This window comes from Hyla sarda, chromosome 5 (assembly GCF_029499605.1).
Source record: "Hyla sarda isolate aHylSar1 chromosome 5, aHylSar1.hap1, whole genome shotgun sequence".
Classification (NCBI taxonomy): domain Eukaryota; kingdom Metazoa; phylum Chordata; class Amphibia; order Anura; family Hylidae; genus Hyla; species Hyla sarda.
The window spans coordinates 79,923,961-79,950,408 of NC_079193.1; the positions used below are offsets into that span (position 1 = coordinate 79,923,961).

The 26,448-nt window shown below is 42.9% G+C and overlaps 1 long non-coding RNA gene across 1 annotated transcript; it reads left to right on the forward strand.

The window, feature by feature from the left end:
- The first annotated feature begins 250 nt into the window (after positions 1–250).
- LOC130273264 (uncharacterized) lies at positions 251–26,448 on the forward strand. The gene is made up of 4 exons (XR_008843934.1): positions 251–370; positions 16,301–16,352; positions 19,250–19,304; positions 26,265–26,448. It is a non-coding gene; the product is annotated as an uncharacterized LOC130273264 (long non-coding RNA).

A 26,448-nucleotide genomic window follows, 5' to 3' on the forward strand; every position in this document is an offset into this window, starting at 1 on the left:
TTCACACTAGTAAAACACAGTGTGGACACACTGTGCTACCTAACCAGTTTGCCTTAGGGCCAATCTCAGAAGTCTAAGAACCTTTTATTCCACTCTAAGATGTAAAAGCTGGTCTCAGCTGCCAGATGGTACAAGGTTGTTTCTTGAGAGTGGTCCCAGTGTGGGTAGCAGTTGGCCCAGTGGACCAGTGAGTAAGAAATAAGAATCCAGATGTGGGTAGCTGGCAGTTGGTAGGGGGACACTGAACCAGAGACAACAGAGGCAGAGTGCAGAAACTAGTATGGGAGGTCAGTAGTTCAGGTAATCCACAGGAGACACAGCACAACACAAAAGGACGGGCATGGGGTAAACCCAGAGGCTGGTGCAACAGGTCAGCAGCTTGGTGATGTTAGTGCAAAAAGATAAGCTCAGCATAATTAAAGTAGCCATAAATGGAGATATAGCAGGGCTGAATATGTTCACGTATTAGTAGTATAAGAGGATATAAATACCTTGTGCCTGACCCAGGGTTTCACTCCTTCACACTCTCTTCCACCCCCCTGAGGGAGCAAAAAAATTGCATAATTGAATTTTTGACATAACTCAGGAATGGAGCCATGTAGGAAAAAATGGTAAACATCGTACTATTACCCTGTACCAGAAGGATTGGTGCGGGTGATGCTCATTACAGGTTGCCGTTAAACCATTTTGTGTGAAGACATATGTGATGAAAAGGATTATGTGAAGTCTCTATGGGTGTAAACAAGGAGAGGGAGATTGAATAATAAATTACTGATAGGGGTTGGTTGTTAGTTCCTGTTGTAGCCCAGTACAGGAGTTGACCTCCTGTACCCTTTTCTGTCCTGTGTGGCAGACTCTATATCATAGCCCCCTGAGTCCACCTCCATTTCACAAACGCTAAATGGTTAACAGTGCCTTATGTTATTTATTAAATTGCCTTTCTGATGTTAATGTGCCTTTAAATGATGTTATCAAGTCATGTAACCAGGGAAGGTGTCAGTGACCAGGTGACTTGTGGGTGACCTATAGGGCCCCTCCAAATTGCTCCCTTAAATACTTGGGAGGAGCTAGTTTAGTGGCAGTTTAGTCTTAGCTGAGGAGCAGTACAGTCAAGACCTGAGAGTGTCTGGTGTACTGAGGGAGACCAAAGCCTAACCGCGCAGCCACGCTACCATCAACCATGTACCCCGGTCATAGTCAAGTCTAACAAGTCTGCTAAAGTCAGCATGGGTCTGCCTAATTGTGCCCAAGTCCACTACAAGTCCCAGTGAGCCCGCAAGTCTCCTAAGTCACTGGTCATCTTCTTGGGCCTAACTGAGCTGTAAAGACTATACAATCTGTCTGCCTCAGTAAAGCTGCCATTGTTCCGTAACCTTGCATCGGAATGATTATTTGTCCTGCGCCTGGTCCAGGAACCAGCGGCCATACCTTGGGTGGCGTAGAGGATAACCACACCCTGGCATTACGAACACAAGGGGTTAATAACATCTGCCCTTCCATCGCACCCTCACCACATTGTCAAGTATAATGGAAGCAGCAGAAACCCTATTTATAAGACAAATAGATGTGGCAGCAAGCAGGGTAAGTTATTATTATGGAAACTTCAACTACCCTGATATAAACTGCGAAGCTAAAAACCTGTTGGTCCTGCAAAGGAAAGAACAAAGGACAAAGGACAACTACCTTTCACAACTAGTGCAGGACCCAACAAGAGGTAGCCCTTTTCTAGACCTAATAGTAGCAATATGCCAGGCATAATATCCAAAGTAGAGGTGTAATAGTGACCACAACATAATATGTTTTCTTTTATCCCTTTTTAAAGGAAATCTGTCATCAGAATCACCCGCACTAAACCTGTTACACATGCTTGTAGTGCGGGTGATCCTGATTAAAACGCTTCTTACCTGGTTAAAAATGGTTCAGCGGTTCTTCAGATATCTTTATTTTTAGTTTTCTGTTATTCCCTGGCTTAGGACTCAGTGGGAGGTGTTATCATCTGGGACTCGACCACACGTCATTCTAGCTGGGCGCAGCGGCCGCCCAGCTCATGAATATTCATGAACTTATCCTCGTAATCTAACTCCTTTTTCTAGGTCCTGTGGGGAGGGCCGCGCATGCGCCGCGTTCCGTACATCCGGAAGCGGCGTTCTCCCCCCGGCTTTTCACTCATGCAGCCCGTCTTCTTACTTGTATTGGGCCGCAGCTCGAGTGAAGCCGGGGGGAGAACGCCGCTTCCGGGTGTACGGAACACGGCGCATGCGCGGCCCTCCCCACCAGACCTAGAAAAAGGAGTTAGACTACGAGGATAAGTTCATGAATATCCATGAGCCGGGCGGCCGCTCCGCCCAGCTAGAATGACGTGTAGCCGAGTCCGAGATGATAACACCTCCCAAGCCAGGGAATAACAGAAAACTAAAAATAAAGATATCTGAAGAACCGCTGAACCATTTTTAACCAGGTAAGAAGCGTTTTAATCAGGATCACCCGCACTACAAGCCTGTGTAACATGTTTAGTGCGGGTGATTCTGATGACAGATTTCCTTTAAACATTCAGTAGAGGGGGCTACAAAAACTCTACACTTCAGGAAGAAAAATTTTCAACAACTAAGAGAGGACCTCAGTGACATAGATTCAGACAAATAAAAGCAAAAATTGCAACAAGTAGAAGGATTGACGCAGATAGTAAAAATAACCTAAAAAGAACTCTGAAAGTGTAGGCCCTCTAAGAAATAATCTGGGTGTCATGGTGGAGGAGGATGAGGAAAAGGCCAATCTACTAAATGACTTCTTCTCTACTGTACTTACACAGGAAAATCCAATGTCTGATGACATGATTAGAAATAATGTAAATTCTCAGGCATTTCTCACCTGCTTGACAAAACAAGAATTGTAGTGCCACCTTAAAAACATTAAAATTAGTGTTGAGCGGCATAGGCCATATTCGAATATTCGTCATATATTCACATATTCGCAATATTCACGTTTTATTTTCGCATATGCGGAAATTTGCGTATGCGAAAATTAACATATGCGTAAATTAGCATATACTAAATTAGTGCAAGCGAAAATTCACATATGCGAAAATTAGTATATGCAAATTTTCGCATATGCGAAAATTCGCACGCCAGTCTCACACAGTAGTATTAGAGCTTTCATTACACCACACAAGCTGGAAGCAGAGAGGGATGATCACTGTGATATGTACTGTGAAAAAAAATAAATAAAAATAAAACGAATATTCGTAATTACGAATATATAGTGCTATATTCGCGAATATTCGCGAATTCGCGAATATGCGATATTCGCGAATAAAATTCGCATTGCGAATATTCGCGAGCAACACTAATTAAAATACACAACTCACTGGGCTAGGATGGCATCCATCAAAGAGTTGTGCAGGAATAAAGTACCCTGCTGGACAGACCCTTATTCCCTATATCTAAAGATTCTATGAGGACAGATTATTCCACATTACTGGCGCGTAGCAAATATAGTGCCACAATTCAAAAAGGGTTAAAAAGTGATCACGGAAACTATAGGCCTGTAAGATTAACATCTGTTATGGGTAAAATCTATTCTGAAGTATCTTAATGAAAATAACTTAATAACACAGCATCAGCATATATATTGGACCAGGTTGAAGATGTTGTGTATCTGGACTTTTCTATGGCATTTCTTACTGTACCACATAAAAGGATGGTCCATAAAATTGATTTTATCACAATGTACAAATATATAAATGGACAGTACAGAGATCTTTTTAGTGATCTTTTTTACCTAGGTCGGTAACCGTAAGAAGGGGACATCCACTACGTCTAGAGGAAAGATGGTTCAGTATCAGCACAGACAGAGATTCTTTACTGTAAGAGCAGTGAGACTAGGGAACTCTCTGCCACATGATGTTGTGATGTCTGACTCAATAAACAAGTTCAAGAGAGGCCTAGATGCTTTTCTTGAAAAAAAAATATGATATCACAAGTTATGGATACTAGTTTTATAGACATAGGACATTGACCCAGCAATTTTTTCTGTTTTACTATATTTGTAGTTGGGAAGGATTTTCCCCCTGATATGGTAAAATTGGCATCTGTCTCAAGGGTTTTATGCTTTCTCTGGATCAACACAGTAGGGTTATATGTTGGATTTGATGGACTCTCGTCTTTCTTAAACCTTATGAACTACCGTATTTTTCGCCGTATAAGACGTGCTGGGGGGGGAAAAGTTGGTGCGTCTTATACGGCAAATACTGCCGCGGTCCCTGCGGCCATCAACGGCCGGGACCCGCGGCTAATACAGGACATCACCGATCGCGGTGATGCCCTGTATTAACCCTTCAGACGCGGCGATCAAAGCTGACCGCCTCATCTGAAGCGAAAGTGACCCTAACCCTACCGCTCAGTCGGGCTGTTCGGGACCGCCACGGTAAAATTGCAGCATCCCGAACAGCTTACAGGACACCGGAAGGGACCTTACCTGCCTCCTCGGTGTCTGCTCCGTGCCGGGATCCCCTGCATGGTCGGCGCTCTCATTCATCGTCATCACGTCGTTGCGGCGCGTCTCGTAGCGACGTGATGGCGGCTATGGAGAGTTAGGATACCGGGCAGCAGAGATGTTCCGGAGCGACGGGGACACAGCGACAGCGATAGAGGGCGACATCCAGGGCAAAGGTGACGAGCGGTGACGGGTCTGTAGCGGCGGGTCCGTAGTGAGTATTACCTCCTATACCAGTGGTCTTCAACCTGCCGACCTCCAGGTGTTGCAAAACTACAACTTCTGGCATGCCCGGACAGCCAACGGCTCTCCGGGCATGCTGGGAGTTGTAGTTTTGCAACATCTGGAGGTCCGCAGGTTGAAGATCACTGTCCTATACTTTCCATTGTATTTGGTGCAGAATCTTTTTTTTCTAGATTTTCACCCTTTAAAATTGGCTGCGTCTTATGTGCCGGAGCATCTTATATGGCGGAAAATACGGTATATATCTATGTGTTAAACATAGCAATCATACAGGATCAGATTAATGCATTCAGTGAGGTTACATGGAATTATAAACACAGCTTAGAACCACAGTTATATTACAGCACTGAAGTACACATAAAATAATATTCCCCACAATGTCACAGTACTTATGCAGTGAAAACGGTAAATAGAACGGGGACAATAACATGGTAAAAAGAGATAGCGAACACAAGTACAGGGATAGTCAATAGATATGTTACAGCACAGTTATAAAAAAAAAGTAATATTCCCCTATGTGGCTGTTGGTCCCCCTTAGGCCCTTGGTCCCAGGTGTGATGACAACTTCTGGACCCCTGATAGTTATGGGCCATGGCATTTGAGGATGTTTAGGGGAAAATTCAACCCAAAACTTGTTAGAGGTGTGACTGGCTTTTTTGATCGTTTTACCCTAAGGTGAAGAATTGGTTCTCTCAAGAGCTAAATAGGATTAAGACCTGACAATTTTGCAGTCATATTCATCACAATTTGTACTCTTGGTTAATCACCAAGTGTTTGCAAATCTTGATGACTAGGATTATTGTCCTGTTGCATGATGAAATTTGCACCATTCATAAGCTAACCAACGGGGATGATATGATGCGGTATCATTTCTGGATTCTTTTGTAGGAACCGTACCAGCACCAAAGCAGATCCACATTATTACAATTTTGTGAGTCTAATGCACATTTAACAGATATTGTTTTCTGGAAGACTATTAGCTAAGTCTTGTTATCTTATCTTTTGCATCAAAACTTATTTGGCAATTAAATTTAATTGAATGGCTCAGGGACAGAAGAGACTTATAAATATTCCAACTCTGGTTCTCTCACAAAGACTTTAGAATAATTCTGATTCTTAACAAAGGTTATTGTAGGTCATTCTAGGTTACCATTTCACAATATACCTTTAGGGCTATAAGTCATTAAATGATACAGTTTCCATTTCCTTTTAAGCAATTGTGCCCATTCCTATTAGACAACTCAGTTTGAAGGTTTAATGTACCGTATTTATCGGCATATAACACACACTTTTTAGGCAAAATTTTTTAGCCTAAAGTCTATGTGCGTGTTATACGCCGATACACCCCCTGGAAAGGCAGGGGGAGAGAGGCCGTCGCTGCCCGCTTCTCTCCCCCTGCCTTTCCTGGGGTCTAGAGCCCTGCTGCCGGCCCTTCTCTCCCCCTGGCTATCGGCGCCGCTGCCCGTTCTGTCCCCCTGACTATCGGTGCCGGCGCCCCATTGCCGGCGCCGATAGCCAGGGGGAGAGAAGGGGCAGCGGCACCCATTGCCGGCGCCGCTGCCCCGTTGCCTCCCCCCATCCCCGGTTGCATAATTACCTGTTGCCGGGGTCGGTTCCGCGCTGCTTCAGGCCTCCGGTGTGCGTCCCCTGCGTCGTTGCTATGTGCTGCATGGCGCGGCGCATGCCCCTTCTCTCCCCCTGGCTGTCGGCGCCGCTTCTCTCCCCCTGGCTATTGGCAACGGCAATGGGGCGCCGGCACCGATAGTCAGGGGGACACAACGGGCAGCGGCGCCTATAGCCAGGGGAAGAGAAGGGCCGGCAGCAGGGCTCTAGACCCCAGGAAAGGCAGGGAGTGAGAAGTCGGCAGCGACGGCCTCTCTCCCCCTGCCTTTCCTGGGGTGTATCGGGGTATATACGCGCACACACGCACCCTCATTTTACCATGGATATTTGGGTGAAAAACTTTTTTTACCCAAATATCCTTGGTAAAATGAGGGTGCGTGTTATAGGCCGGTGCGTGGTATACCCCGATAAATACGGTATATAAGGGTCTTCTGATTCTCCACCAATGGTAGACATTGAGCACAAAGGAATATGTTATGTGGAAGTCCCCAAGGTGAGTTTTGCATTTATCTGATCCCTTTTAACCCCTTAAGGACCCAGACCATTTTCACCTTAAGGACCCGGGCATATTTTTACACATCTGACCACTGTCACTTTAAGCATTAATAAGTCTGGGATGCTTTTACTTTTCATTCCGAGATAGTTTTTTCGTGACATATTCTACTTTATATTAGTGGTAAAATATTGTCGATACTTGCATCATTTCTTGGTGAAAAATTCAAAAATGTTATGAAAAAATTTAAAAATTTTTTTACTTTGAAGCTCTCTGCTTGTAAGGAAATTAGACATACCAAATAAATTATATATTGATTCGCATATACAATATGTCTACTTTATGTTTGCATCATAAAGTTCACACGTTTTTACTTTTGGAAGACATCAGAGGGCTTCAAAGTTCAGCAGCAATTTTCCAATTTTTCACAAAATTTTCAAAATCGGAGTTTTTCAGGGACCAGTTCAGTTTTGAATTGGATCTGAGGGGCCTTCATATTAGAAATACCACATAAATGACCCATTATAAAAACTGCACCCCTCAAAGTATTCAAAATGACATTCAGTAGGTGTTTCACAGGAATAGCAGCAAAGGGAAGCAGAAAATTAAAAATCTTAATTTTTTACACTCGCATGTTCTTGTAGACCCAGTTTTTGAATTTGGGGTATGAGGAGAGAAATCACCATAAAATGTGTAACCCAATTTCTCTCGAGTAAGGAAATATCTCATAAAGTAGAAAAAGGGAATAAGACTCAGCTCACCAATAACAGGGTAGAAAACTGGAAATTCACATCAGATATGGAGAGCAGGGCAGGCAAGCGGCGGGCTGTTTACTGGGGAAGAACATCAAAGAGGGCAAAAAAGCAGGGGCCTCCAGCTGCTCCAAACGATGATGGTGGAAAAATGGATTAAAACTTCACTTTTAATTCATATAGTTAAAACCAAAGGATATCCATGGAAATTAAAAGAACACACATGAAACACTGACGCATTTCGAGCCGTAAATGGCTCTTAGTCGAGGCCAAGGAAATATCTCATATGTGTATGTCAAGTGCTCTGTGGGTGCACTAAAGGTCTCAGAAGGAAAGGAGCGACAAGGGATTTTTCTGAAATGGTTTTTGGGGTGCTGACACATTTAGGAAGCCCCTATGGTGCTAGAACAGCAAAAAAATAATATAAAAATAAAAAACACAACACATGGCATACTATTTTGGAAACTACACCCGTCAAGGAATGTAACAAGGTCCAGTGAGCCTTCATACCCCACAGGTGTTTGATGACTTTTCGTTAAAGTTGGATGTGTAAATGATTTTTTTTTTCACAAAAATTCAATTTTTTCCTAAAATCTTGCATTTTAACAGGTAATAGGAGAAAAAGTCCCCCAAAATTTGTAACCCCATCTCTTCTGAGTATGGAAATACCCCATGTGTGGACATCAAGTGCTCTGCGGGCACACTACAATGCTCAGAAGAGGAGTCACATTTGGCTTTAGCACACTGTACATAGTGCGCTCTCACTCCTGAGCCTTGTTGTGCGTCCGCAGAGAATTTTACGCCCACATATGGGATATTTCCATACTCAGGAGAAATTGTGTTACAAATTTTGGGGGTCTTTTTTTCCTTTTACCTCTTGTGAAAATAAAAAGTATGGGGCAACACCAGCATCTTAGTGTAGAATTTTTTTTTTTTTTTTACAATAACAGGCTGCTGTAGACCCCAACTTTTCCTTTTCATAAGGGGTAAAAGAAGAAAAAGCCCCCCAAAATGTGTAATGCAATTGCTCCCAAGTACGGAGCTACCCCATATGTGACCCTTGAAATACAACAGGGCTTCGAAGTGAGAGAGTGCCAAGCGCATTTGAGGACTAAATGAGGGATTGCATAGGGGTGGACACAGGGGTATTCTACGCCAGTGAATCCCAAACAGGGTGCCTCTAGCTATTGCTAAACTCGCAGCATGCCTGAACAGTCAGTGGCTGTCCGGAATTGCTGGGAGTTGTTGTTTTGCAATGGCTGGAGGCTCTGTTTTGAAAACACTGCCGTATGATACGTTTTTCATTTTTATTGGGGGGAGAGCGTAAGGGGGTGTATATGTAGTGTATTACCCTTTATTATGTGTTAGCGTAATGTAGTGTTTTTAGGGTACATTCGCAGTAGCGGGGGTTTAGGGTGAGTTTCCCGCTAGGAGTTTGCGCTGCGTCGGAAAATTTGCCGCAGCTCAAACTTGATGCAGGAAACTCACTTTAAAACTGCCCGTGTGAATGTACCCTGTACATTCACAAGGGAGAGGACAAACCTCCAGCTGTTGCACAACTACATCTCCCAGCATGCACTGACAGATCGTGCATGCTGGGAGTTGTACTTTTGCAACAGCTGGAGGCACACTGGTTGGAAAACCTTCAGTTAGGTTCTGTTACCTAACTCAGTATTTTCCAACCAGTGTGCATCCAGTTGTTGCAAAACTACAATTCCCAGCATGTACTGATCATCGAAGGGCATGCTGAAAGATGTAGTTATGCAACAGCTGGAGGTACACAACTACAATTCCCAGCATGGCGAGACAGCCATTTGCTGTTCGTGCATGCTGCGAGTTGTAGTTTTGCAGATTTAAAAGGCCACAGTTTAGAGACCACTGCACTGTGGCCCTCCAGATGTTGCAAAACTACAAATCCCAGCATGCCCAGACAGCAAACTGCCCAGACAGCTGCAAAGTGATCTCCAAACTGTACCCTTCTAAACTTTGCAAAACTACAACTCCTAGCATGCCCAGACAGCTGTGTGGGCATGCTGGAAGTTGTAGTTTTGCAACATCTGGAGGGCTACAGTTTAGAGACCACTGTGGAGTGGTCTCCAAACTGTAGCCCTCCAGAGGTTGCTAGGCAACAACTCACAGGCTTCCGTAGGATTGCGCACCAGGGAGCCGCATCTCATCACCGCCTGCCTTCGCCCGCCACTGATCGCCCATGGTAAGTGACCTCCAGCGCCGGTCAACACCTGTTCCCCCACTCTGCACGGACAACAGTCAGTGGGCAGAGCGGGGAATCGAACTTAACCCCCCCGCCCCCAATCTGCTATTTGTCAGTCGCTTCTGTCCGACCAATAGCAGGGATAGGAGGGGTGGCACCCCTGCCACCTCACTCCTATCCCTTCAGGGGGATCGTGGGTGTCTTGGACACCCCCGATCCCCCTTATTTTCCGGGTAATCAGGTCACCGGAGACCCGTATTACCCGGAGTCGCCGCAGATCGCCAGTCTGAATTGACATGGGGGGATCTCAGGATCCCCAGAGGTTTGCACGGGATGCCTGCTGAATGATTTCAGCAGAAATCCCGGTCCGATCCCAGCCCGGTGCATAGCGGGGACCGGAATTTCCACGAGCGTACAGGTACGCCCTGGGTCCTTAAGGACCAAGGAGCCAAGGCATACTCATACGCTCTGGGTCCTTAAGGGGTTAAACTCTACGCTTGTCAATAAACTTATCTCTGTATAATATAAGTTGAAATTTGCCCATAAATCCTGTGACTGTTGTAGTGCAGTTGGATTTTGTGAGTGCTAGAGAGGAGCGAATTGAATATGACGAATCCGAATTCGTTACGAATTTCATGAAAAATTTGATTTGCAACTAATGCGAATATCACCGCAATTCTATAGCGCAAATCACTTCATTAAACTCCATTTACTGTGGTCCAGGCTCCAGGGCATCTAAAATGGCGGAAACACATGTGAGGACATGGGGCAAGGAATCCTGGGAAGGGAAGAACAAGGGTTGGCGGGATGACCCTGAATCACATCCAGGCTGCAGCCTACCAGCAGCCAGTCACCCTCTGTGATGTCACAGCCCTATATAATCGGCAGCCATATTCCGGCTAGTCACTTCATCCTTTCACTGCAGAGAGATAGATAGGGACAGACAGCCCTGTGTGCTACACAGAAAAGCTTTTTTCCAGAAACATTTCACCTCCTAGTCATATCAACGTTCTGGTGGACAGAGAGCAGTGCATTTTTTCACTGAAAATAATTTTTACTGCAGCCATTAACCTCCCAGTCACTTTCTACAGCATTGTATTACAGAGAGGGGCAGGGAGCTGTGTGTTACATTTCAACAAGCTGCCTCAACTTCATAAACCTTAGCAGAGGATGGAAGAATAATTTTTCAGCTCAACTCTGTGTCTTTGTTCTCCAACAAATGGTCTGTTAGTTATACTAGTCTGTAGACAGTATAATACCCAGCAGTCCATTCCTAATTGTCTTTGACAGAGTGCAATTTTGGGTTTAGTACACAGCTTTTGTGTGCTCCAACACTGTTGTGTGCTGTTGGTGTTGTGCAAAAATATGTTTTTTAAGGAGTACGGTAGTGCATTTTCCTGCCCCAATAAGTGCATACCACATACGTTCATCTAAGTAGTGTACTATTTTGTACCTGTTAATCTGTCAAGGGCCTAGATATAGTGAAAAGCCTGGAAAAAGTAATCACCGGCTGGTGTTTTACTCCAATACTATTTTAAGCGTAGTGTAGCGTATTTGTCTGCCCTCATAAGTGCATACCACATACCTACAACTAAGTAGTGTACTATTTTGTACCTGTTAATATGTCAAGGGCCTAGATACTGTGAAAGGCCAGGCAAAAGTAATCACCGGCTGGTGTTTTACTCCAATGTGTTTTTTAAGCGTACTATAGCACATTTTTCTGCCCTCATAAGTGCATACCACATACCTACATGTTCCTGATAAAGTCTTAAGGGCCTAGTTACTGTAAAAGGCCAGCCAAAAGTACACACCTGCTGCTGTTCTAGACAGATACTGTTTTAAGCGTAGTGAAGCTTATTGTACTCATATACACACTAAGTATGTCAGGCAGAGAAGTGCCAGGATGTACACAGAGGAGTGGCTGAGGCCAAAATTCATCAGGCACAGGCAGAGGCTGCAGCAGAGGCCTAAATTCATCAGGCACAGGCAGCGGTTGCAGCAGAGGCCTAAATTCATCAGTCACAGGCAGAGGTCGCAGCAGAGTAGGGGTGTGTGGCAGCAGGAGTCGCAGCAAGAGGTCTGAGCTCCCGGTGTCAGCTAGCAGTCGTGTCTCGACCAGCAACCCAGCAGCCATGGTTGATTGATTCACTCGTTCATCCATTTCATCCCAAGTGACATCCGACACCCCCAGTCAACAGTCGGTGGGTTCCTCAGACTCAACCCTTTGATTGGCATGGCCCTCATGCTGCTGCTGTCACCTCCAGGCTCTGTCATTGTGCCGCCATATGGTCTCCTCATGCTGATGCTGCCACTTCCAGGCTCTCTCATTGTGCTGCTCTATAGTCACCTCAAGCTAATGCTGCCACCTTCAGGCTCTCTCATTGTGCTGCTCTATGGTCTCCTCATGCTGATGCTACCACCTCCAGGCTCTGTCATTGTGCCGCTATATGGTCTCCTCATGCTGATGCTGCTATCTCCAGGCTCTCTCATTGTGCTGCTCTATGGTCTCCTTATGCTGATGCTACCACCTCCAGGCTCTCTCATTGTGCTGCCATGGATACTGCAAAACACAATTAAGGTGTTGGTCCCCAGTTACAGAAATTCCTCTGCATTAGACCACAAGTAAGAATTAGTTAATTAGTTAAAACTTAACTTTTCTTAGGATAAAATATATGGACCCAAAAATTTTTGAAATCTAATGAAAGGAAAGGTGTGCAAAAAACACCATGTGCAACATACACCCCCAAGTATTGATGCGATGCAAAGACCTCTAAAAGGTGGAATGGAACAACGTATGGTCCATTGTAACAGGTGGGGGTAAAAACTTCCCCTGTAAGGCCCTACTCTCGCACTATTAATTCCCTACTTGGCTAATGTTACTCATCCTAAAGGGCAGCCTCACACAAGAACCTATCCCTATTTCCAACTTAAAAAAAACCCTGGAAAATTGTAGTGTTTTTAGGTGGAAATAGGGAGAGGTTCTTGTGTGGGGCCGCCCTTTTTAGGACGAATGCCACTTGCCAATAAGGGAATTAATAGTGCGAGAGTAGGGCCTTACAGGGGAAGTTTTTACCCCCACCTGTTACAATGGACCATACGTTGTTCCCTTCTACCTTTTAGAGGTCTTTGCATCGCATCAGTACTTGGTGGTGTAGGTGACACATTGTGTTTTTTGCACACCTTTCCTTTTGTTAGATTAAAAAAAAAATTTGGGTCCATATATTTTATGCTAAGAATAATGTTAAAAGTTAAGCTTTACGTAATGCATATCCTCAATACTTACTTGTGCACACCAACACTTTGACAAAAAATACTGTTTTCTTCTGACTACCTGCCTCAGCTACTATTCTGATTATGCCACCCACCTAATGCCACACATCTGATGCCAAGTTCTCCTTCTTTCACCCACCTTCCTCACCAGGTACTGGTATTAACACCCACCACCCCACTGTACCAAAGTGCACTGCAACGCCGACATGTGGAGCTGTAACTATGGTCACGGACAATACATGTCCTTTACTGCCCAATGGGTGAATGTGGTTCTTGCACAGCCACAACAGCAACTTGGAAAGGTCACGCCACTTCTGGTTCCACACTCTAAGGCCATTGGTCCTGCGACAGTGTACGACTCTGCCTCCTCATCCTCCACCATGTCCCATAGTCACCCAAGAAAAACTCATCTGTCAACGAAAAATGTGGAGAGACTGACCTTTGTGAAGATGAATCAGACGTGGATCAGTCAGGATTTCCACCCACCAATGCCTGATGCATCAGAGTAGATTGACCATGGTGTCACACCAACACTTCACAAATATGGATAGTGCCAAACAGATTTAAGGCGCTGCTCCCCAGTTAAAAACATTCCTCCTTATCAGACCTTTTTTCACCCACCTTTGTCACCGGGCACAAGCTACCATAAATCTTCAATTAAAATTAGAAAATTCATCTTTTAATCGTAGGGTTTGTGAGACCCTATGGTCTCCTCATGCTGCCGCTGTGAGGTGGTTTTTTGCGCCCCCGTAGATCCATGCGTCCGCTCCTCCCCCAGCTATCCGAACATTTCCGAAGCTAGAACTGGGGGAGGGCAGAGCAAGGGGAAGGAGGAGGTTCACGCCCCCTCCCTCAGCTCCCCTCCCTGAGCTTGGCTGCTCGGCTGGACGCAGATCTCTACGGCACGCCCCCTCCCTGAGGACATAGATCTCCACAGCAGGTCCCCTCCCTCATCTCCCCTCCCTGAGGACGTAAATCTCCATGGCAGGTCCCCTCCCTCATCTCCCCGAGCTGAGGACGTAAATCTCCCCGGCAGGTCCCCTCCCACATCTCCCCGAGCTGAAGACATAGAGCAGTGCTCCCAATGAGCTCTATGTGTAAAGGGGACATACTGCAGGAGCTAAAGGGGGACATACTGCACGGGCTAAATGTCCCCCTTTAGCCCGTGCAGTATATCCCCCTTTAGCTCCTGCTGTATGTCCTCCTTTACACATAGAGCTCAATGGGAGCACTGCTCTACGTCTTCAGCTCGGGGAGATGAGGGAGGGGACCTGCCGTGGAGATCTATGTCCTCAGGGAGGGGGCGTGCTGTAGAGATCTGCGTCCAGCCGAGCAGCCGAGCTCAGGGAGAGGAGATGAGGGAGGGGGCGTGAACCTCCTCCTTCTCCTTGCGGACGCATGGATCTACGGGGGCGCAAAAAACCACCTCACACCGCCAACTCCAGGCTGTGTCATTCAGCCACTATATGGTCTCCTCTTGCTGCTGCCAATTCCAGGCTTTTTTTTACCATTCTGCCAGACTAGGGTCTCCTCATGCTGCTGCCACCTCTAGGCTCTGTCATTGTGCTGCCATGCGACGACATGTGACTCCTTGTTAGATTTGGTCTTTTGAGGAGGACCGCCAGCCTGATTTTAAGATACAAGTACGAGCTTTTTCACTGCAGCCAGTTGCTGGTACTGCAGTCCCTCCCTTTTCAAGTGGACACTCAGAGTATGGGAGTGCGCTGAGAGGCCGGGGCTGGAACAGGTGGTAGATTGCCTCGCGGCCGACGGCCAGCTCGATGCTCACCCAATGGGTAATTAAAAAATATATTAATTAATAAAATTCTAATTAAATTAAATTAAAATAACATAAAAAATCTGCCACATTCAGACGTTCTGCGGCAGTGATTCTAATAGCGATGCCTGTAATTTGCATGTCATACTGAATAACAGTATTATTTCACTAACACAGCACACTCCCTATGTGTGTTAGGACAAAGCAAAGTGTTCTACACCTCTATTGAGCCTCTCTGTAGGCCAGAAATAGCCATTTTAAATAGCGATTCGCCGCAAATAAATTCAGACTGAACCACATTTTTTCGGTAAATTTGGCGAATCGGACGAATCAAATTTTTCAAAAATTCGCTCATCTCTAGTGAGTGCATTGTGTGTGGTGTTGGGACTTATGACATGGCAAATGTAGGGTGGGTTTTCCTTAATGTAAGGTACAAATAAATGGAGCCAATGAAGTGAAGTAAATTGCAACAGAACATCCAATTGCTCCAAAGTTGCAATAAGGCTTTTCTGGAGCAAGATTTCCAAAATACAGATATTTTTCCTTTTCTTTCAGTAGTCAGTTTCCTCAAATGCAGGTGGATATATGTTTGGCTAGAAACTCCTCTCTTATCATTCTCTACTGAGTAATTTCCACATGTGGGGTGCACTAACTTTAGTCACTGTAATTCCCAGCTGTGGGTGGCTTCAAGTCCACATATTAGTCGCCAGTATGCAACCTGAATAAGGGATGTGAGGTCCTTGTCCTACATCTCCTTACAAGCTTCTCCAGTCTGTCCCCATAGACAGACACTCTCCAGCAACTTACTGTCTCATTAGTCTCCTGCAATACAATAAATAACTTCCTCCTGAAGAGATTCTGGAAACTTCCTTCTGGAAACTACAGAAACCCTTTCTCAAACATTTCAAGGCATAGTGTAGCAGCAAAAACAATATAGAATATAAAGACCCATTGAGACCAAAAGTCGAATGCCCTCTCCATGTGAAGTCACTCCCCACTTCCTGAGCCCTTCCTGACTCCTTGGCATGAGAGGCATTTATAATGAAAAGTCACACTTTTTTTTTTGCACAAAAAAAAACCCAGTTTATGATAAAATGTGCAACTTTTTTATATATACGCCACTTGTGTAGCTTAGAAAATTTCCCCCATGGTCTCCCTGATCAGTCCAGAAGTAAGACAGAGCTGTTTCTGGTGTAGGATAATATTTTCCCAGCTACAATTGATTCAACCTCCTTCATCTGGAATCAATAGTGACTTTTCCTTAAGAGTTTCCATTCATAATATTTCAAATACAAAGAGAAAGATTATTTTAGAAATTTGTAATAGCCCATCAGGCTATGGTATCATTGTGTTAATTCTGATGCTATGAAATGTTGCAAAATACATATAACTTCCAAGGTCTAGCAGATTTTATAGTAGTTATCTGTTTATTTTAACAGCTATATTACAATGATCAAGATAGAAGCAGATGAAAAGGAGAGAAAAACAGAAGTAAGGAACTCTGCCTACAGCAGTAAATAGTGTTGATGTACATTATGTTTGCAAAGAAGCCATCCAACCATGTACCGTGGGGCAAAAAAGTATTTAGTCAGCCACCAATTGTGCAAGTTCTCCCACTTAAAAAGATGAGAGGCCTGTAATTTTCATCATAGGTATACCTCAACTATGAGAGACATAATGAGAAAAAAAATCCATAAAATCACATTGTCTGATTTTTAATTAATTTATTTGCAAATTATGGTGGAAAATAAATATTTGGTCACCTACAAACAAGCAAGATTTCTGGCTCTCACAGACCTGTAACTTCTTCTTTAAGAGTCTCCTCTGTCCTGCACTCGTTACCTGTATTAATGGCACCTGATTGAACTTGTTATCAGTATAAAAGACACCTGTCCACAACAACAATCAAACTCCAAACTCAACTATGTCCAAGACCAAAGAGACCAAGACCAAAGAGCTGTCGAAAGACACCAGAAACAAAATTGTAGACCTGCAACAGGCTGGGAAGACTGAATCTGCAATAGGCAAGAAGCTTGGTGTGAAGAAGTCAACCGTGGGAGCAATTATTAGAAAATGGACATACAAGACCACTGATAAGCTCTCTCAATCTGGGGCTCCACGCAAGATGGTGTCAAAATGATCACAAGAACAGTGAGCAAAACTCCCAGAACCATGCAGGGGGGCCTAGTGAATGACCTGCAGAGAGCTGGGACCAAAGTAACAAAGGCTAGCATCAGTAACACATTACGCCGTCAGGGACTCAAATCACGCAGTGCCAGACATGTCCCCCTGCTTAAGCCAGTACATGTCCGGGCCCGTCTGAAGTTTGCTAGAGAGCATTTGGATGATCCAGAAGAGTATTGGGAGAATGTTATATAGTCAGATAAAAACGAAGTAGAACTTTTTTGGTGAAAACTCATCTCTTCGTGTTTGGAGGAGAAAGAATGCTGAGTTGCATCCAAAGAACACCATACCTACTGTTAAGCATGGGGGTGGAAACATCATGCTTTGGGGCTGTTTTTCTGCTAACGGACCAGGACGACTCATTGGTGTAAAGGAAAGAAGAAATGCGGCCATGTATCATGAGATTTTGAGTGAAAACATCCTTCCATCAGCATCGGCATTGAAGATGAAACGTGGCTGGGTCTTTCAGTATAACAATGATCCCAAACACACCGCCCGGGCAAAAAAGGAGTGGCTTTGTAAGAAGCATATGAAGGTCTTGGAGTGGCCTAGCCAGTCTCCAGATCTCAACCCTATAGCAAACCTGTGGAGGGAGTTGAAAGTCTGTGTTGCCCAGCGACAGCCCAAAATCATCACTGCCCTAGAGGAGATCTGCATGGAGGAATGGGCCAAAATACCAGCAACAGTGTGTGAAGACCTTGTGAAGACTTACAGAAAATGTTTGACCTCTGTCATTGCCAACAAAGGGTATATAACAAAGTATTGAGATTAACTTTTGTTATTGACCAAATACTTATTTTCCACAATTGCAAATAAATTCTTATAAAAATCAGACTCATTATGTCTCCCATAGTTGAGGTATACCTATGATGAAAATTACAGGCCTCTCATCTTTTGAAGTGGGAGAACTTGCACAATTTGTGGCTGACTAAACTATTTTGCCCCACTGTATTTTTAGCTACGCAGGTCACTCGATAACCTTTAATGGTTATACATTATTGGTTATTGTTGTCTTCAGTTTTCCAAATGGGTGATGACCTTTTATTAAGTCATCTTTATGAGCATCAATGAACTCTTGAGGGCAACCATGTCAGAGCACTGACAGGAGCCTGATAAGTTAATGGGATCTGTCAGGATTCATTATGATCTATGTAATAAATAAATGTGTCATTACTGTTATGGCTCTTCTAGGAATGGAAGCCATAAACAAAGGTTTACATCTAGTTTGTAGAACACCTATAAGTGTCTATGGAAATAAGATGAAAGTTTGACAACAAGCACAAAACAACCAACCTTTTGATGAATAATTTTGGATATGACTAATCATTGTATTGGAAATGTAGGATATATGTGGCTGCTATTTGTAGGTTATTACCCAAGAGAAGGCTTGGTGGGCGGAGAGTCTTAATTTTTAACAAAAATAATCATACTCATGGATACGTCTATGACTTTATTGGACCATTTCAATGATCAACGCAGTATAATAGATTGAATATGGTATGTATGATACATTTTTATGTACTAACAATGTCTACATTACAAAACATGTCATCTGCAACAATAGATATATAAACTATTTCAGCCATAAATGATAAATATAATTAAACAGCTCAGGGTCATAAAGTTTTTCTTCAGCTCAACTATGTATGCAAACAAGAAAATTTGGGTCACTAGGGCACAGAATCTTGCGTAGAATTGCCAGAGGAACAAATTGTATTGTCATCTACCATTTCTGTCAAATGCTCCTTTTACACATATATTATTACAGAGAGAAAACATAAAAAATGGAATGTCATTTGGACGTATCTTCGCCAAGAGCTTCTACATTACTTTCACTTTTGATCATTATTGACTGGAGAATAGTGGAGTTTTCAGATCAGTCACTTTCACATAAATACACTCTCACTTTGAAAGGTTGCCCTGAGGTGCGGAACACATCTGCTATAGTCTGAAGACAACAGCCATGGATGCTTTGACCATACAATGGTCTAGGACAGTATTGCAGGGAAAACATGCCCGAGGCTGAAGTCTAAGTGAAGCGACTGTTCTCCTTTCATTTCTCTGCAGAAAAGAAATACATGATTTGGCATTTTCCTGATGGAATTTTAAGAATGTCAATTTATACCATCACTTCATTGAAGGCAACGGAAATAAAACACCCTGCAATGTTCTTTAACATGTGTTACCTCTTCTTGCTATTTTAGATAACTGGTTAAAACCTGCCAGACAAAGCTATTGAAAGCATATTCCTTGTATCTGGTATGTAAAACCTATTTCATGTTTGTAGCTTAAGAAAATAATTTTATATTAGGCTGCATTCACACCTTGTTTTTTTACATGCGGGTGCCGGATCCGGCTGGGGAGGGGGAAACCGAGCGCTCTTGTACCCCAGCCAGATCAGCCCGTGACTCCATTTACTTTAAGGAGCCGACCGGAGTCAAACGGTGACTCCGTTCGGCTCAGTTTTGACCCGAATGCGCTTTCCTGACCGGACCTAAAACCGTAGTATACTACGGCACCTGTATGTAAAAAACGAGGTGTGAATGCAGCCTTATAAAGACTAGAGTCTATTGTTGTTATCAGTTTTTACAATTAGTGTTTATTGAACATTCAGGTACATTGTAGTATTTTTTACTGAAGTTTTCTTTCTGTTTAACTATTTATTTATTAATGCTTTTACAGCAGCAACATATTCCACAAAACTATACAGAGATTACCACCCATCACAACAACGGGCAGACAATCACATCTCAAACCACATAAAATATGTGATTAAATGTATGTTATGTGGAAGGAGTACTAGGAGTAAACAAGTGTAAACACAGGATTCAGCGTAAGTCATCCGAAAGCTGAGTTGACCCCCAACCCAGGAAACACATGTTTACAATCGTAGAGTCGTATCCTAACAAGTTCTTCCCTGGTAATATCCATGTACACACTGTACTAAAATTTTAATAAATGTGTAATTTAATGTATATACGCAATACTACATAGCTGCGCAAATTCCTTCTGCAACTGTCAGCATTGAAGAAGACTCCTTGTAGTCTACCTTTTCATGGCCCAATCAATCCTTATAGCACCACTGTACAATTGGGGGCCCTTGTGGCTGTGATCATCCTCCCTGTTGCCATAATAGCCAGTGCTGGCATTGTTATGGAGAAAGCCTGGGACCAGAGAAGGTTCCCCAGGGTTGGCTCTTGGAAAAGCCTTATTGCACATACTACTGCTACAGGTAGCTGTACATATCTCTGCGCACAGGCACAATACATACATAAGAATATCACTATATTGTAATTTAAAATTATAGAGGAGGAAAATCCTTTCATGGGATGTTGAATAAAAATTACACAAATGAATACATAGTAGAAGAGGTCCAGAAGGAGCCTGGAAAAACATTACTTGGGACGTGTTGGTCTGGTCTTACACAGGACTGAGCACCCGCCTGGATCCTGGGATTAAATCCTGCACAGTGCCACTCATACATCTTTATTATCTATATATATATATATATATATATATATATATATATATTGTGTATATATATATATATATATATATATATATATATACAGCAACAGAAGAATACAGCAGCACACTGCTGGCACAAAGATATAGATAAAACATGAGTATATAGATAAAACATGAAAAGCTGTACAGCTGTAGTGCAACTAATGTGAAATTATGAAATTATGAAACAGTTAACTTAGCTTGCAAATTTGGCGGCCAAATAGCTTGGACCGTCCCACCACGGTAAGGTGACCTCATTTTGGGACGGACCCTACACTATGACTATGCCTCTGTGTGAACAGCTCAGCAGGCATTGCAGGATCTGAAACATCCTTATATACACCTGATAGAGGTGGGTGGGGTGCAAGAGCCAACATGGAGGTAGCCACTCCCCCATATGTGTAATACAACCAAAGAATAAGTTGGCCAGCACTAGTGATTCCAAACTATTATATGGACCTGGCTTACAGGTGCAGGCTGCTGGGCTAAATATACAGCAACAGGAGAATACAGCAGCACACGGCTGGCACAAAGATATAGATAAAACATGAGTATATAGATAAAACATGAAAAGCTATACAGCTGTAGTGCAGCAAATGTGAAATATATATATATATATATATATATATATATATATATATATATAGAATAATGTAGATCCAGTGAGTTAGATTAAATTAAAACAATTTATTAATATAACAATAGTGATACATCGGACTTACCATGATAATAAGACTGGTAGTAGGCATAGATTTTGCTGCTTTTTATTAGCATTAATCAGGCAACAAAATGCTTTACTCAGTAGTCAGCAACAGTCGGATAGGCATGGCTATGCCCCGCGGCCACTACGCCTATCCCCGCTGTGTGATTGACACACAGGTCCCATCGCATGTGCACCTGATTATTCTTACGTGCAGGCGGTGAGTTTTTAGTGCGAGCGCTGCCTCACGATGGCCCCAGTGTGCCAGTAATTCTAGACAGCGGACATACCTCCGGGAACAGAGCGGGATGGACAGGCACTGAGACTAGGTAAATTGCTAAATAGATTTATTTTCCCACAATGCAGCGCGTTTCACAGACTCGGCCGCTTCCTGAGGAAGTGGCCCAGTCCGTGAAATGCATTGCATTGTGGGAAAATAAATCTATTTAGCAACTTATCTAGTGTCAGCGCCTTTCCATCCTGCTCTGTTCCCGGATGTATGTCCGCTGTCTGATGCTGTTTACCTACAGAGGAGGGGCTGCAGAGACCCTGTGTTCTTTCACACGTTACCCCATGGTTGTACTTGGATTGGAGTACAACCGTTTGCGGTAAGCGCAATCCACATTGAGCATTACCACACACCGAGGGTAATACACCACGGAGCGCATCCCGTTCTTAGATTTTTTGGCGTAATGCTAGAGGCAGCGGGTAAATAAGCTTTCTGCCTCTAGTTATCGCTGCGCCTCGCTGAAGACAGGAGTACAGGTGAGTTGTGTGTGTGCGGAGGGAGCTCTGCAAATTCGCCGCCCACATGTAAAAATAATGTGACTACTGAATAAAGCATTTTTTTAGCCTGATTAATGCTACTAAAGTGCAGCAAAAGCTATGCCTAAATTGTCATTGTGAACAGCTGTGTCTATCCGGGAATAGTTTATGGGGGACAATTTCCTGACAGTTGCGCTTTAAATAAAATAAAATTACAATCAAAAATTAGAAAAAAGAACGTTTCAGTATCTGTCTCTTATCAGGGGGGAAAAAAAACTAGAAAAAGTTGAAGCGTAAATGTTTTCCATCATATATTATGTGTGTTTATGTGGCTTAAAAAGGGTGAGAGATACTGATCAGATGCTGAAGTGTAAATAACGCCTAAGACCATACTGAAAAAAAGGAAACTAGAGTTTGATAGATGTATATAGACAAGAGAGATTACATAGGAGATATTAAGCATAAAAGAGATCCTCCGGAGTTCTAGCGCATGCGAGGCCTGTGTAGCAATGAAGCAGTTAATGAGCTGGATGAAAAAATGTCCTGTGTAATGCTGAGTTGTGTGAAACCTTCAGTGTGGTGGGAAACTATCTCTAAGAGACTGTGTTGACTGTATGAAACTTACAAAAAAATTAATAAATAAAAAAACAATTGCTGAGTCACTGAGATTCTATGGACCATGTGGTATCTTATGGGTATTGCTACTGTTGCAGGTTATTTGTTGAAGGTGAGCAGTCCTCAAAGGGAATTTTTTATTTACAATTAATAACATAAAAAAAAGCTTTAACTCACTTTACTGATCAAATACTGAAGTGTAAATAACACGTAAGACCATACTGAAAAAAATAACGCTAGAGTTTAATAGACCTATAGACAAGAGAGATAACATAGGAGTTATTAAAGGGGTACTCAGGTGGAAATTTATTTTTATTTTTATAATCAACTGGTGCCAGAAAGTAAAACAGACTTACTATTAATTTAATTACTATTAAATAATTTTTATCCTTTCAGGACTTACCAGCTGCTGTATTTTCAACAGGAAGTTCTCTTCTTTTTAAATTTCATTTCAGTCTGACCACAGTGCTCTCTGTTGACACCTCTGTCCATGTCAGGAACTGTCCAGAGCAGGAGCAAATCCCCATAGCAAACCAATCCTGCTCTGGACAGTTGCTGACATGGACAGAGGTGTCAGTAAGACTTTTTTATAGAAGTAATTTACAAATCTGGAAGAAAAGGGCAGGAGCCAGCCATGTAATAAACTTCGCCTTTTTCGTAATCCATTTAAAACCTCCTGGATAAGCAACATGACGCGTTTCAGGTCATGTGACCTTTCATCAGATGCATTTGATGAAAGGTCACTTGACCTGTAATGCGTCATGTTGCTTATCCAGGAGGCTTTATCGTTTGTATTTTGAGTCGAAGTTTTATCCGGATTACGAATAAAGGTGAAGTTTATTACACCGCTGGATCCTGCCCTTTTCTTCCTGAACTAGAGGTTTTCTTGCCATGCGGAGGATCGGGTGAGCTGACAATCCTTGTTACTATATATTAACTAATTTACAAATCTGTTTAACTTTCTGGCACGAGTTGATTTAAAAATAGTTTTTTTTTCCCACTGGAGTACCCCTTTAAGCATAAAAGAGGTCCTCCGTTGTTCTGTTACATCTGGTAAAATCATGCGGGTAACGTTAGGGCAATCTTATTTTGTGTAATTGAGGTCGTATGACCAATTCTCAGGCGTGGTGATTGGTACAGATTTTAGCAAAAGAGGCCAAAGTAATTCACTTAATAAGATTGATGGCTCCCAATGTAAGACTATCATTTAGTTGCTTTATGTAATTTAAAGTGTACCTATTCTATAATTAGAATAGACTAGAGAAAACGATACAACTTCCTCTGTAGCGTACAGAGTAAAGGGGTACGCCATCCCTAGACAACTCGGGGGTCCAGCCACTGGGGACCTCCACGATATCCCTGCTGCAACCGGCATTCAATTAGAGCGTCGGGACGCAGCACCGGAGGCTCGTGACGTCACAACCATGCCCTGCTCATGACGCCCCGTCCCATAGACTTGCATTAAAGGGGCGTGACATCACGAGGAGGGTGTAACCATGACGTCACGAGCCTCCGTCGTGCATCGCCAGCCATCAGGCCGCAGTCAAGATCACGGGGGTCCCGCATTTGGATAGAGGATAAGATGTCTAGGGGCAGAGTACCCCTTTCAGTCTTAGCTGTTTTTCTTGCATTTACAAGTAGGAATAAATAACATTTTATTATTGCTTATTTACATTGCAATTCAATCTACTGTAATTGGTCTTGATTATTTTCTCATCTGCATACCGATTATACAAATATCAATGTCCAGACATTTCCAGACATGCATTTCCTATAAATGTCCCTCCAACTTTCATTCCTGTGCACTAGTTTAATGAAACATGATTAAGCTTGGAAGCAGGGTAGAAATATTTTGGCTTCATCTTCTTAGTTTTCCAAAATCATGTTTCTCACGGCTACTCTATGGCTGTCAGCAGCAGATTGTACAAAGCCAAGAGTTCTGAATAGTGAGCACAACTACTATGCACCAGCCATGATTTCCTAGACTGTCTTCATTTATATATCATTCTGTGCCATAAAGACACATATTTTTTACATAATAAACTGAATAATTCTAATAGCAGTGTGTTGTGAAAAGGAACACATTCAACTAAAGTTACAATTGACAAAGCTTTAAAGTAAATCCTCCCAAATTAAATAAACAACTAAATACATAATTAAATAAATAAACAAATAAGAATGGTTTTTCTATAGGGCTCATAACTCTGCATGTAAGGAAGGTAAATGGTATTCCTTTGTGAAAGATTAATAGTATGTCTCCTTTAAGAGATATGTACTTTATATAATGTTGTGCATATGCTGTGTTAAATGGGCACTCTCATTAAAATTAATTTTTGCTATTGCATTCCTTATGGTAAATAAAAAATCTTTCTAATGTACTTTGTTTAAATTTTTTTTTTAGTTTTTTATGTTTTATTTGTGGTTAAAAAAAAGCTGCCACTAGGTGTCTCCCTACTTGTCCAGAGCACATTTTCTTTAGCAGACTTTGGAGTCCAAAAGTAGGAAATGCTGAGGGTGTGTGTGCAGCCTTGGCCAATCATAGCTCATCTCACACACTGAACTGCTCTGGGCTGTCTGTAGCAGAGTGGAGGAGGAAGTTCTCTCCTGTATGGCGTCAGATGATGTCACGCCTGCTGGGTAACGCCCCTTCCCAGTCTGTGAATCTGACTGAGACTGAGCAGAAAATGCAGAGCAATGTCAAGGTATAAAACTAACAAATAATAGAAATAAATGCAGTGGGTGGTTTATCATGATGAGGCAGTGAACTTGGAGGATTATAAAATTTAACAAGATCATGAGAGGTACTCTTTAAGTGTGCCTCATGCACTACCTTAGCACCTTGTGTACTGAGTTGTAAGCTGGTGGACTTGCGCTATGAAGAAGTGCCATCAAGGCATATTGGGAGAGTCGCTGGACAGCAGGGATGGTAATTTTCCTGGCTGCCAGCTTACAGAGGGAGGCTCCATCATCCTTGTAGACGTAGGAAGAGACTGATGATGATATAGTTGTGAGTATTCTATGCTGCTCGTAGGAGAAGGCTAGAAGGAGGTTATGTGAGGACAGGGTTTTATGGCAGTCAGTGTGTGTGTGGTTAAACCTTATAAGGTGTTTGAGAGGCCTACTGTGGACTGTTATAGTTCAGAAGCTGCGTAAAGTGACATTATACAGTGGGGATCAAAAGTTTGGGCACCCCAGGTAAAAATTTGTATTAATGTGCATAAAGAAGCCAAGGAAAGATGGAAAAATCTCCAAAAGGCATCAAATTACAAATTAGACATTCTTATAATATGTCAACAAACGTTAGATTTTACACTTTCAAAATAACAGAAAACAAAAAAATGGCATCTGCAAAAGTTTGGGCACCCTGCAGAGTTAATATCTTGGACTGTCCAGAGCAGGAGTAAATCCCCATTGCAAACCTATGCTGCTCTGGACAGTTCCTGACATGGACAGAGGTGTCAGCAGAGAGCACTGTGGACAAGAAAAAAAGAAATTAAAAAAGAAAAGAATTTCCTCTGTAGCATACAGCTGCTAAAAAGTACTGGAAGGGTAAAGATTTTTTAATAGAAGTCATATACAAATCTGTTTAACTGTCTGGCACCAGTTGATTAAAAAAAAATGTTTTCCACCAGAGTACCCCTTTAAGGGCTCACAGCAGCACTGAATGAATGATGAAGACCATCAGCCATTCCAGGAGTACCAGAAGAGTACAACAGTCTCCTGCTCCCGTGAAGAACTGCTTAAGAATTTATGGTTTACATTTTGCAATGTTCAAAGTATGGAGCTTTTATGACTGTTCTGAGGCCATTAAATGGG